This window comes from Capricornis sumatraensis, chromosome 4 (genome assembly GCF_032405125.1).
Source record: "Capricornis sumatraensis isolate serow.1 chromosome 4, serow.2, whole genome shotgun sequence".
Lineage (NCBI taxonomy): Eukaryota > Metazoa > Chordata > Mammalia > Artiodactyla > Bovidae > Capricornis > Capricornis sumatraensis.
In genome coordinates, this window is record NC_091072.1 from 153,481,034 (window position 1) to 153,491,508 (window position 10,475).

The following is a 10,475-nucleotide window of genomic DNA, read 5'->3' on the forward strand; positions in this document are numbered from 1 at the left end:
AAGCTGATTATAAGTTGTTTTGCTTGTTTGTTTGTTTTGGGTGAACCACATAGCATGGGGGATCTTAGTTCCCTGACCAGAGATCAAACCCATGCCTTCTGCAGTGGAAGCGTGGGGGAATTCCCAATTGTGAGAATTTTAAAAGATCTTTTTAAATTAAAGAAGTGAACCTATATAGCATGTGGCGTGCATATTAGATGCTAAAGAATTAAATAAATAAGCAGATGCCTTCCTTCCTTGCTTTGAGGGAGGATCCTAAATGGGCAGAGGTTTCACCTGAGACAATGACGCCAAGTATCCAGAGCAGTGGAGTCAGCAGAAGTGAAGTTGCTCAGTCGTGTCTGAGGAGCAGCATCCAGCAGCTTGGACCCAGGCTGGTAAGCACATCCCTTTCTGTGCCCTGGAGGACAGGGCTCCTAAAGAAGGCAGGGTCCGTCCTCCCAGAGCCCAGGGAGCCTGAGACCAGAGCCTGGTGAGTGAGGAAGATGCTGAGACAGGCAGATGAACCACCTCAAGGAGCCAAATTATCACAGCAGCAAGTTAGGGGCCCTATTGCTACTGAACATATCTGGAAACCCATGATTCGTGATTTCCAGTCTCTGTCCAGAGAAAACTCCCTCTTATTCCCACAGTTTTTTTGTTTTTTGTTTTCCCCCAAGTGGGTTAGTCTCAGGCACAGGGAAGTCTGTCTATAGCTTCACGTAACCTCTCTGGGCTTCAGCTGGTCCATTGGCAAAATGGGATCTGTAACTGTCACAGCTTATAGGGTAGATGTGAGCTTTAAGGGAGAATATGTGGAGTGTTAAGCACAGTGCTGACGTCTGCTCAGTGCTGAATACATAAATGTTTGCTGTTATGAAATATCATCAGGCCTGTTTGGCTGTCTCGCCATGCTTCTCCGTCTCTGACCGGCTGACTGCTTGCTCTTCAAGGGACATCCACAGAGCTCTTACCTTGTCTGGTCCAGGGATCTTCCTTGTCTAACCTGATGGCCAGGTTCTGTGGCCTCACCCTGAGCCCCAGCTGCCGGGTACACCTGGCAGCACTCAGTGGGCATCGTTCCAGGGCTGCCTAGATCCTCTGGAGCTCTTGGGTCATCCTCACCTCACCTGGAATTAGGGAGGGTCCTTGAGGGAGGAAGGGATGGGTCGCTGTCTCTTAGCTACCCCCCTGTTCTCTGCTCCTGCCCCCACAATCCTTTCACCACTCACTGCGGTCTTGATGAAATGGAAATAACAACGCCCCACTGTCCTGCTCAAAACCCTCCAGTGACTTCTCACACTTTGAACAAATCCAAAGTCCCCTGTTGGCTGACCAAGTCCCCCTGATCTGGTCCCATCCACCTTGCAGCCTCGTCTCATCCCAGCTGCTCCCTGGCCAGGCTGACCTGTGGGTTCACCAAGCTCATTCCAGCCTCAACACTATGTCCTTGCTCTTCCCTCCACCTAGAACTCTTCCTCAGCTCTTGGCTGGACCTTTTCAGGTTGGCCTTAATTCAAAAGGTGGAGAGAAAGATGGATGGCTGGCTGGCTGGCTGTGTGAACGGAAGGATGACGAGGAGAGTAGGTGGTTGGCCGGGTGGGGAAGGGATGGATGGATGGATGGGTGGTTGTATGATGGAGCAACAGCTGGAACCACTCATCACAGAGCTGAGAAGGGGGTATTTTCAGGGGCTCCAATCCAGAGATGCATTGCCTCTTCACTTCCTCTTCCCTCTGCCCCTCCCAGGATGTTACCCCAGCCCTTTGGACTGGGGAGGCTCAGGGGCACACCCACCTACGCACATGTGGTACTGAGTTTGTTTACTTAAGAGACCATGATGTCCTATAATGATGATATAAGAGACCATGATGTCCTCTTATAAGTGGCAAGAGGAACATTTTTCCATAGAGAACATCTCTCTAGAAATGAAACAATACAGCAAGCTGTTTCTGTTATTTGGATGGTCCTCAAGTACCCTTCTGGGGGAAAGAAGACCCCAGCCCTGAGCCTGGTTGGTCCTCCCAGGTCCAGGACACCCCAATCTTCCTGTGGACAGTGGGGTCTCAGATGCCTCAATGGCCTGGTCACAGCTGATAAGGCAGATGCATGGGGTATGGAATCGACACCTGTATTACAACCCCCAGGTGAGAATTCCCACTGGCTCCCAGCTCCTGATCAGCATGTTAATTCTGTCCCAATAAAGCTATTTTAAAATCAAAGATTCCATAAGGTCCTAGAGTCCATAATAACAACTTATTTTCACTTATTTTCCTTTTAAGACTCCACTTGGGGTCTGGGTTCCAGCCACAGGGCACAGCCATGGTGTTTCCTTTTATATTTTATTTTTTAATTGTAATTGGAGGATAATTAACTCTGCAATATTGTGATGGTTTTGGACACGGCATTTTCTTAAGATTGTAGAAGAGGAAATCTCTCCCTAAGAGAGAGAAAGCATTTGCCTCCTCCTGCTGGCCACTAGGAGAATAGTCTAAATTAGGAAGAAAAATAGCTTGTCAACTGCTATAAACATTTATCTCAGAAAAGAAAGAAAAGAAAAATTGACACATATGTGATTTAAAAAACACTTCACAAATTTCAAAAGGGTTTTACTGGGAAAAGCAAGTTCCTCATCCAGTCCAGTCTCCCCAGCCACTCAGAGGCAAATACCCTTCTCCTACTTCCTTCCAGAGATACCCTACACACCACACAGGTAAAAGTGTGCTATACTTACTGCCTTGTAGCTTGGTTTTATTCTCTTAATTTCTGGGAGATTGTTCCACATCAGTAAGACATTTTTGTCTTTCCAAAGGCTGTGTCTGACTAGTGTGAGATGCAACTAATGGGAAACTGACCTGGGCATACATTTAGTTTGAGCTTACTGGCTTACGGTTACAAGGTTCACAGTCAACTTCTAGAATATTTAGATGATTGCTGGTATCCTAGTGTAGGGAATGGTTCCCAGAAACACTCCAATTACCCACACCCACTCACCATGCTGATTAACTTGGTGCTCTGACCTACAGGTGGAGGGACACAGGTCAGTCACTATGTCACTGTGATGTAGGTCCCAGGCACCCGGCATGGGAAGATGTGAGCAGTGGAGGAGAACCAAGATCTGCATTGTATAGAGCCAGCAGCTCGTCTGTGGAAAACTCTCCCAATCCTCAGACGTGTAAAATCACACGTGGAAGATTTAATTCCCACTGATCTAGTTACAGCAGATGTCCTTGCCATTGGGGATACGATTAATGACAAAGCATACTTAATTACAAATGCGCCGTATGCTATTTTCTGGGTTTGGAGGGCGTTGGGGATCACACGCAATAGAACTGATCAGACACCTCTGTTGCAGGACACCAACTCCGAACAGTGCTGAAATAGCAAGCACATCTGCGTATAACTTTGAACGTTTCATATATCACGACACATGGCGTTCTATCTCACAGTCAAAACGTTTTGTTCTGACAAAATCTGCCATTCCTGGTGAAACAATATAGAAAATTTGTCTTTCGCAGATCTGACAAAATTAAACATGTCAGGTTTACATGACATCGCCAATAACAGATTGTGAAGCTGAGAAAAACTTTTATAAAATAACAAAATAAAAAAGATTTTTGATCAAACCTGCTAGAAGGCTGACTTTTCTTTCTCCTTATAGAAAAGAATAGAAGAAAGTCACTGCTGTATGAAAATCATGCAGTCTAAAATTACCTTAAAAATTACAAATAAAGGTATTAAAGTGACATGTTAGGTTGTTAAGTAAAAAATTCTTGTTGTCCTGACTTTATGATTATGGTATTTGTCAGATTTTGAAGTTTGTAATTTATAGGAATTCATTTTCTAACACTAAATAAATACCTGATTTTGCCTACAAAATTTTACACATATATTTTTAAGAAGTCCCCCAACTTTACCAACTGCAGCCTCCGCAAAACTTGAGTTCACTTGGTCATGGTGTAAAGCACATTTCTTACATTGTATTTCTGTCCCCTCTCCCCAAATAAAAAAGGTTGGAAAGCTCTGGACTTGATATGTTATCTCGAAGCTTTCTTCCAGCTCTGGAATTTTCTAAATCAGCGGGAAGTATATCCAGTTCCCTCCCCGCAGCAGCTGCAACTCTGACAGAAAGACAAGGAAGGCCTTTCTTGGAGTTGATCCACGTCTTTCCTGCTGTACTTGGAGTCCTTGTCCTCTGAGGCAGGGAATCAAAATGCCAGTGGGCAAAGCTCCAAGGGAGAGAGAAGGGAAGACAGAAAGTCTGAAGCTATAAGCTTTGGGGAAAAGGGAGAAAAGAGGTGTAGGACCAAAATTCTAAATCTAGGGAACAGAATTGAGGGACTCTCCCAATATGACAATAGTGGTCACCACTCGGAACTTTCTTCAGCATTTATTGAGTGCACCTATAGGCTATGTAGTCTTCCCGGGTGGCAATAGCTGTAAAGAACCCGCCTGCCAATGCAGGAGACCTAAGAGACGCGGATTCGATCCCGGGGTCAGGAAGATCCTCTGGAGGAGGAAATGGCAACCCACTCCATTATTCTTGCCTGGAGAATTCTAATGACAGAGGAGCTTGATGGGTGACCGTCCATGGGGTCACAGAGTCAGACAGGACTGAGCGACTAACACATATCAGTTTACTAGAATGCAAGTGCCATAAGGGCGGCGCCTGCCCCTGTTATTCGCCTCTGTATTCCCTGACTCAGGACTTGGCACAAGGTGGGAGCTCAATAATTGCTTCCATGTGTAACCTCTACCTCAAAGCTGTGCTCCAAGCCGCGTCTCAGAACTCAAGAATGAATGGTACGCATCTGTCCATCAACCAATTAACTCAGGGCAATATTTGCATATTGCCTCCCTATTGGTGAAATCCACGGTCCCTAGTTTCCTTCCAGCCAGTAGAGGGAGGGTCATAATATCGGCCTCTGTGGCCACAGTTCAGTTGCGACCCCATACGCCAGGCTTCCCTGTCCATCGCCAACTCCCGGAGTTTACTCAAACTCATGTCCATTGAGTCGGTGATGCCATCCAGCCATCTCATCCTCTGTCGTCCCCTTCTCCTCCTGTCCTCAATCTTTCCCAGCATCAGGGTCTTTTCAAATGAGTCAGTTCTTCGCATCAGGTGGCCAAAGTATTGGAGTTTCAGCTTCAGCATCAGTCCTTCCAATGAATATTCAGGACTGATTTCCTTTAGGATGGACTGGTTGAATCTCTTTGCAGTCCAAGGGACTCTCAAGAGTCTTCTCCAACACCACAGTTCAAAAGCATCAATTCTTTGGCGCTCAGCTTTCTTTGTAGTCCAACTCTCATCCATACATGACTACTGGAAAAACCATAGCCTTGACTAGACAGACCTTTGTTGGCAAAGTAATGTTTCTGCTTTTTAATATGCTGTCTAGGTTGGTCACAACTTTTCTTCCAAGGAGTAAGCATCTTTTAATTTCATGGCTGCAATCAACATCTGCAGTGGTTTTGGAGCCCCCCAAAATAAAGTCAGCCACTGTTTCCATTGTTTCCCCATCTATCTGCCATGAAGTGATGGGACCAGATGCCATGATCTTAGTTTTCTGAATGTTGAGCTTTAAGCCAACTTTTTTACTCTCCTCTTTCACTTTCATCAAGAGGCTTTTTAATTCCTCTTCACTTTCTGCCATAAGGGTGGTGTCATCTGCATATCTGAGGTTATTGATATTCCTCCCAGCAATCTTGATTTCAGCTTGTGTTTCTTCCAGCCCAGTGTTTCTCATGATGTACTCTGCATATAAGTTAAATAAGCAGGGTGACAATATACAGCCTTGACATACTCCTTTTCCTATTTGGAACCAGTCTTTTGTTCCATGTCTAGTTCGAACTGTTGCTTCCTGACCTGCATACAGATTTCTCAAGAGGAAGGTCAGGTGGTCTGGTATTCCCATCTCTTTCAAAATTTTCCACAGTTTGTTGTGGTCCACACAGTCAAAGGCTTTGGCATAGTCAATAAAGCAGAAGTAGATGTTTTTCTGAAACTCTCTCGCTTTTTCCATGATCCAGCAGATGTTGGGATGTTGGCAATTTGATCTCTGGTTCCTCTGCCTTTTCTAAATCCAGCTTGGACATTTGGAAGTTCGTGGTTCACATACTGTTGAAGCCTGGCTTGGAGAATTTTGAGCATTACTTTACTAGTGTGTGAGATGAGTGCAATTGTGCGGTAGTTTGAACATTGTTTGGCATTGCCTTTCTTTGGGATTAGAATGAAAACTGACCTTTTCCAGCCCTGTGGCCACTGTTGAGTTTTCCAAATTTGCTGGCATACTGAGTGCAGCACTTTCACAGTATCATCTTTTAGGATTTGAAATAGCTCCACTGGAATTCCATCACCTCCATGAGCTTTGTTTGTAGTGATGCTTTCTAGGGCCCACTTGACTTCACACTCCAGGATGTCTGGCTCTAGGTGAGTGATCACACCATTGTGATTATCTGGGTTGTGAAGATCTTTTTTGTACAGTTCTTCTGTGTATTCTTGCCGCCTCTTCTTAATATCTTCTGCTTCTGTTAGGTCTATACCATTTCTGTCCTTTATTGTGCCCATCTTTGCCTGAAATTTTCCCAAGTTATCTCTAATTTTCTTGAAGAGATCTCTAGACTTTCCCATTCTATTTTTTCCCTCTATTTCTTTGCATTGATCACTGAGGAAGGCTTCTTATCTCTCCTTGCTATTCTTTGGAACTCTGCATTCAAATGGGAATATCTTCTCTCCTTTGCCTTTCACTTCTCTTCTATTCACAGCTATTTTTAAGGCCTCCTCAGACAACCATTTTGCTTTATTGCATTTCTTTTCCTTGGGTATGATCTTGATCCTTGCCTCCTGTACAATGTCTTAAACCTCCGTCCATAGTTCTTCAGGCACTCTGTCTATCAGATCTAATGCCTTGAATCTATTTGTCACTTCTACTGCATAATCGTAAGGGGTTTGATTTAGGTCATACCTGCATGGTCTAGTGGTTTTCCCTACTTTCTTCAATTTGAGTCTGAATTTGGCAATAAGGACTTCATGGTCTGTGCCACAGTCAGCTCCCAGTCTTGTTTTTGCTGACTGTATAGAACTTCTCCATCTTTGGCTGCAAAGAATATAATCAATCTTATTTTGGTATTGACCATCTGGTGATGTCCATGTGTAGAGTCTTCTCTTGTGTTGTTGGAAGAGGGTGTTTACTCTGACCAGTGTGTTCTCTTGGCAAAACTCTATTAGCCTTTGCCCTGCTTCATTCTGTACTCCAAGGCCAAATTTGCCTATTATTCCAGGTATTTCTTGACTTCTTACTTTTGCATTCCAGTCCCCTATAGTGAAAAGGCTATCTTTTCATTACTGGTTGGGGCATAGACTTGCCTTGGAAATGAACAGAGATCATTCTGTTGTTTTTGAGATTGCATCCAAGTACTGCATTTCAGACTCTTTTGTTGACTATGATGGCTACTCCATTTCTTCTAAGGGATTCTTGCCCACAGTAGTAAATATAATGGTCATTTGAGTTAAATTCACCCATTCCACACCCTCCTGTAAAAACCAGTTCTTCCTACCTGCTAGTAAAGGGTACGGGTTTAGAGGGATGGGAGCGGGGATGGGGCTGCTCAGACCTTTCAGTCCCCAGTCCCTTATTCTCCAAACTTGTTGGCACACAACTCAGTCACACAGCAAGTGTGACCCTATCTGGTATATCTGAGCTCTGAGCTGGGAGATGCTGATGTTACCAAGAGCTGGGGCAGGGGGCTGTAGGGAACCAGAGTCTCACTAAGTTGCAGCTGATTGTCCACACTGCAAAGTCAGACCATCGGGATGGGTCTGTGTTACCCTAGACGGGCACATCTTGGATCTAAGGTCCTTGAGGAACCACAGCAGGCAAAGGGGGTTCAGGAAACAGGGGTGAACTGAGCATCAGTTCAGTTCAGTTCAGTCGCTCAGTCGTGTCCGACTCTTTGCGACCCCCATGAATCACAGCACGCCAGGCCTCCCTGTCCATCACCAACTCCTGGAGTTCACTCAGATTCATGTCCATCGAGTCAGTGATGCCATCCAGCCATCTCATCCTCTGTCGTCCCCTTCTCCTCCTGCCCCCAATCCCTCCCAACATCAAAGTCTTTTCCAGTGAGTCAACTCTTCGCATGAGGTGGCCAAAGTACTGGAACTGGAACTGAGCATACGATAAGGCTAACTTTGGAGTGCAGATTCCTGGGCCACACACCCAGAGTCCTAAACTGCCCAGGAGCCTGAATTCTGCATTAGCTCCTCAGGGGATTTTGACACAGGCAGTCACCTCAGAGAAAGCAACAGTTGGGTTAGTTATAGCTGCTTCATGGACAACTCAGGTCTACTTATCCATCCACTCCTAGGGGTTCCCCAGGTCACTCAGAGGAACACATTTGCAAACGGCAAAGATGAGGACAGCTGCCAAAGGCCCAGTTCCTGCATTTCTTGTTTCCTGTGTTGGCCCTCCTTCCTTTCACCATCCTCAGATCCTTCCTTCCACACCTTCTATGCTGACTCCCCCTCCCCCAAGTCTGGGCCCAGGCCTTACCTTCACAGTCACTTCCTGTCTCCCTCCCCAATCCTTGCTCTCTAGGACTTAGTGAGGCAAGCCTAGAGCCTTCATTAAAGGTAGGATCTGTTTTCCCTCTCACACACACACAATGCAACACACACTCCCTGGGCAATGTAGAGCACGTTCCTGCACCCTTCCATCCATAAAGCTTATGAATAATAGTTTCAACTCATTCACTTATTCAATGGGTGTTGATTGAACACCTATGTGTCAGCTACTCTTTCAAGCCTTGAGGATACACGGGTGAACCACATAGCTGAGATTCCTCATCCTCACAGAGCTTACATTCCAGTGGGGGGAAAAGACAGAAAACACAACGAGAAAAAGGAAATAGACAGTGGAAATAAATGCTAAGGAGAAAAGTTCAGCAGAGAAAGTGGTACTGGAGAGCATGTACTGGGGATTCACTTTGCAGACACCCATCCATTGAATTCTCACAACCAAGTTTCAGATGAGAAGCCTGAGATCTAGGGAGTCTATGTTACTTGTCCTCGGTTACACAGTTTAGAAAGCAATCAAGTCAGAATTTGAACCTTGGTCAGATCTATGCCATCTTTAAAAAGTGAGTCTTGACAGCGTGTATATACCGTTAAATCAATGTGGTAAGTGCGGTTGCTTTTTATTTCTGTAATAATTCATTTCAGTAATAAAAGAAACAAAGGAAAAGAGCTCTAAGCACATTTTATGTTACAGCTTTTATTGAGGAATGCAATAAACATACGTATCATTTTCCTGTACAATTTTAATGGCCTGTGGGGGAGAATCTTTAAAAACATCCCAGTCTGCTGAATGGTTGAGTTTAGGGGAAAAACTGACCCATCACATGCCTCGCAACTCCCTGATGAGGTCACCGTGGTTCGGCAAGGTGAATCGAGGTCGCTTGCCAGGGCGACGGCCAAGCAGAACCGGAATCGCCAGATTCCGTTTCGGTCTCCGCTTTAACCCTCCGAAGACCGGGAGGCTTGAGTGGATACCATGGGTCAGTTCCCCGACCGGCCGCCAGGGGGCGACGGACCCGGATGACCCTGGAAACCGGGCTCCCTCCGGCCGCGGGTGGGAAAAAACAGATGAACAGGGTCTGTGATGGAGAAACGGCGGAAAAGGCACCGAGCCTAGGAAGTCTATTCATTCCGCCCTCCTTGATTTCAGTCCAGCACCGGTCACTGTCTTTCTCTCACTGTTGCGCCTGGATCTCTCTAAAACAAAAGCCTGACTTTGTCATCACCACTCGTTGAAACTCTTTAACGACACCCCCAGCATAGTTTACAAGAAAAAAAGCTAAACGCAGGACCTGCGTGATCTTGCCCCAACCTATTTCCAGGCCAACAACTTCCGGAGCCGTATTAAACTATTCTGAATTATTTGACCTCATCATCCTCTTTCTATCCTGTGAGTCCTGAAATGTTTGGTTCCCCCCACCCGGGGTACCTTTCCACACCAGGTTTACTGGGAGAATTCTGACTGTCTTTCAGCTAAACATCACCTTCTCTGTGGAAACCTCCTGACAAGACACCCCCCAATCCCCTATCCCCGCCCCAGTTTGGGGTAGGGAGTCCCTCCTGTGTCGCCGTTATCCCTGGGCTTCCCCCATCTTGTTGTGTAATATCTGGCCTTGTCTTTCTGTTTCAGCGCCTGTCCCAGAGCAAGACGAATAGAGTGCATGAACTGACTGCAGAGTGAATGCAGGAGATAGCACAGGGTTCAGTCTCGGCCACTTGTGTCATCTCACACAAACTATCTGCTTCACGTTGTCAGAAATAGCAAATCATTAAACAGTACTTAAAAACAGTGCTTGGAACACTGTAAGCACTCAAACGTCATTTCCACAGCGGCCAAGCTGCCATTGCCCTTTTAAGGACCCCTTCCCCACTTTTGCAGCTAAGCGGAATATCCGCTCAGGGATCCGGAAGTGACCTCAGA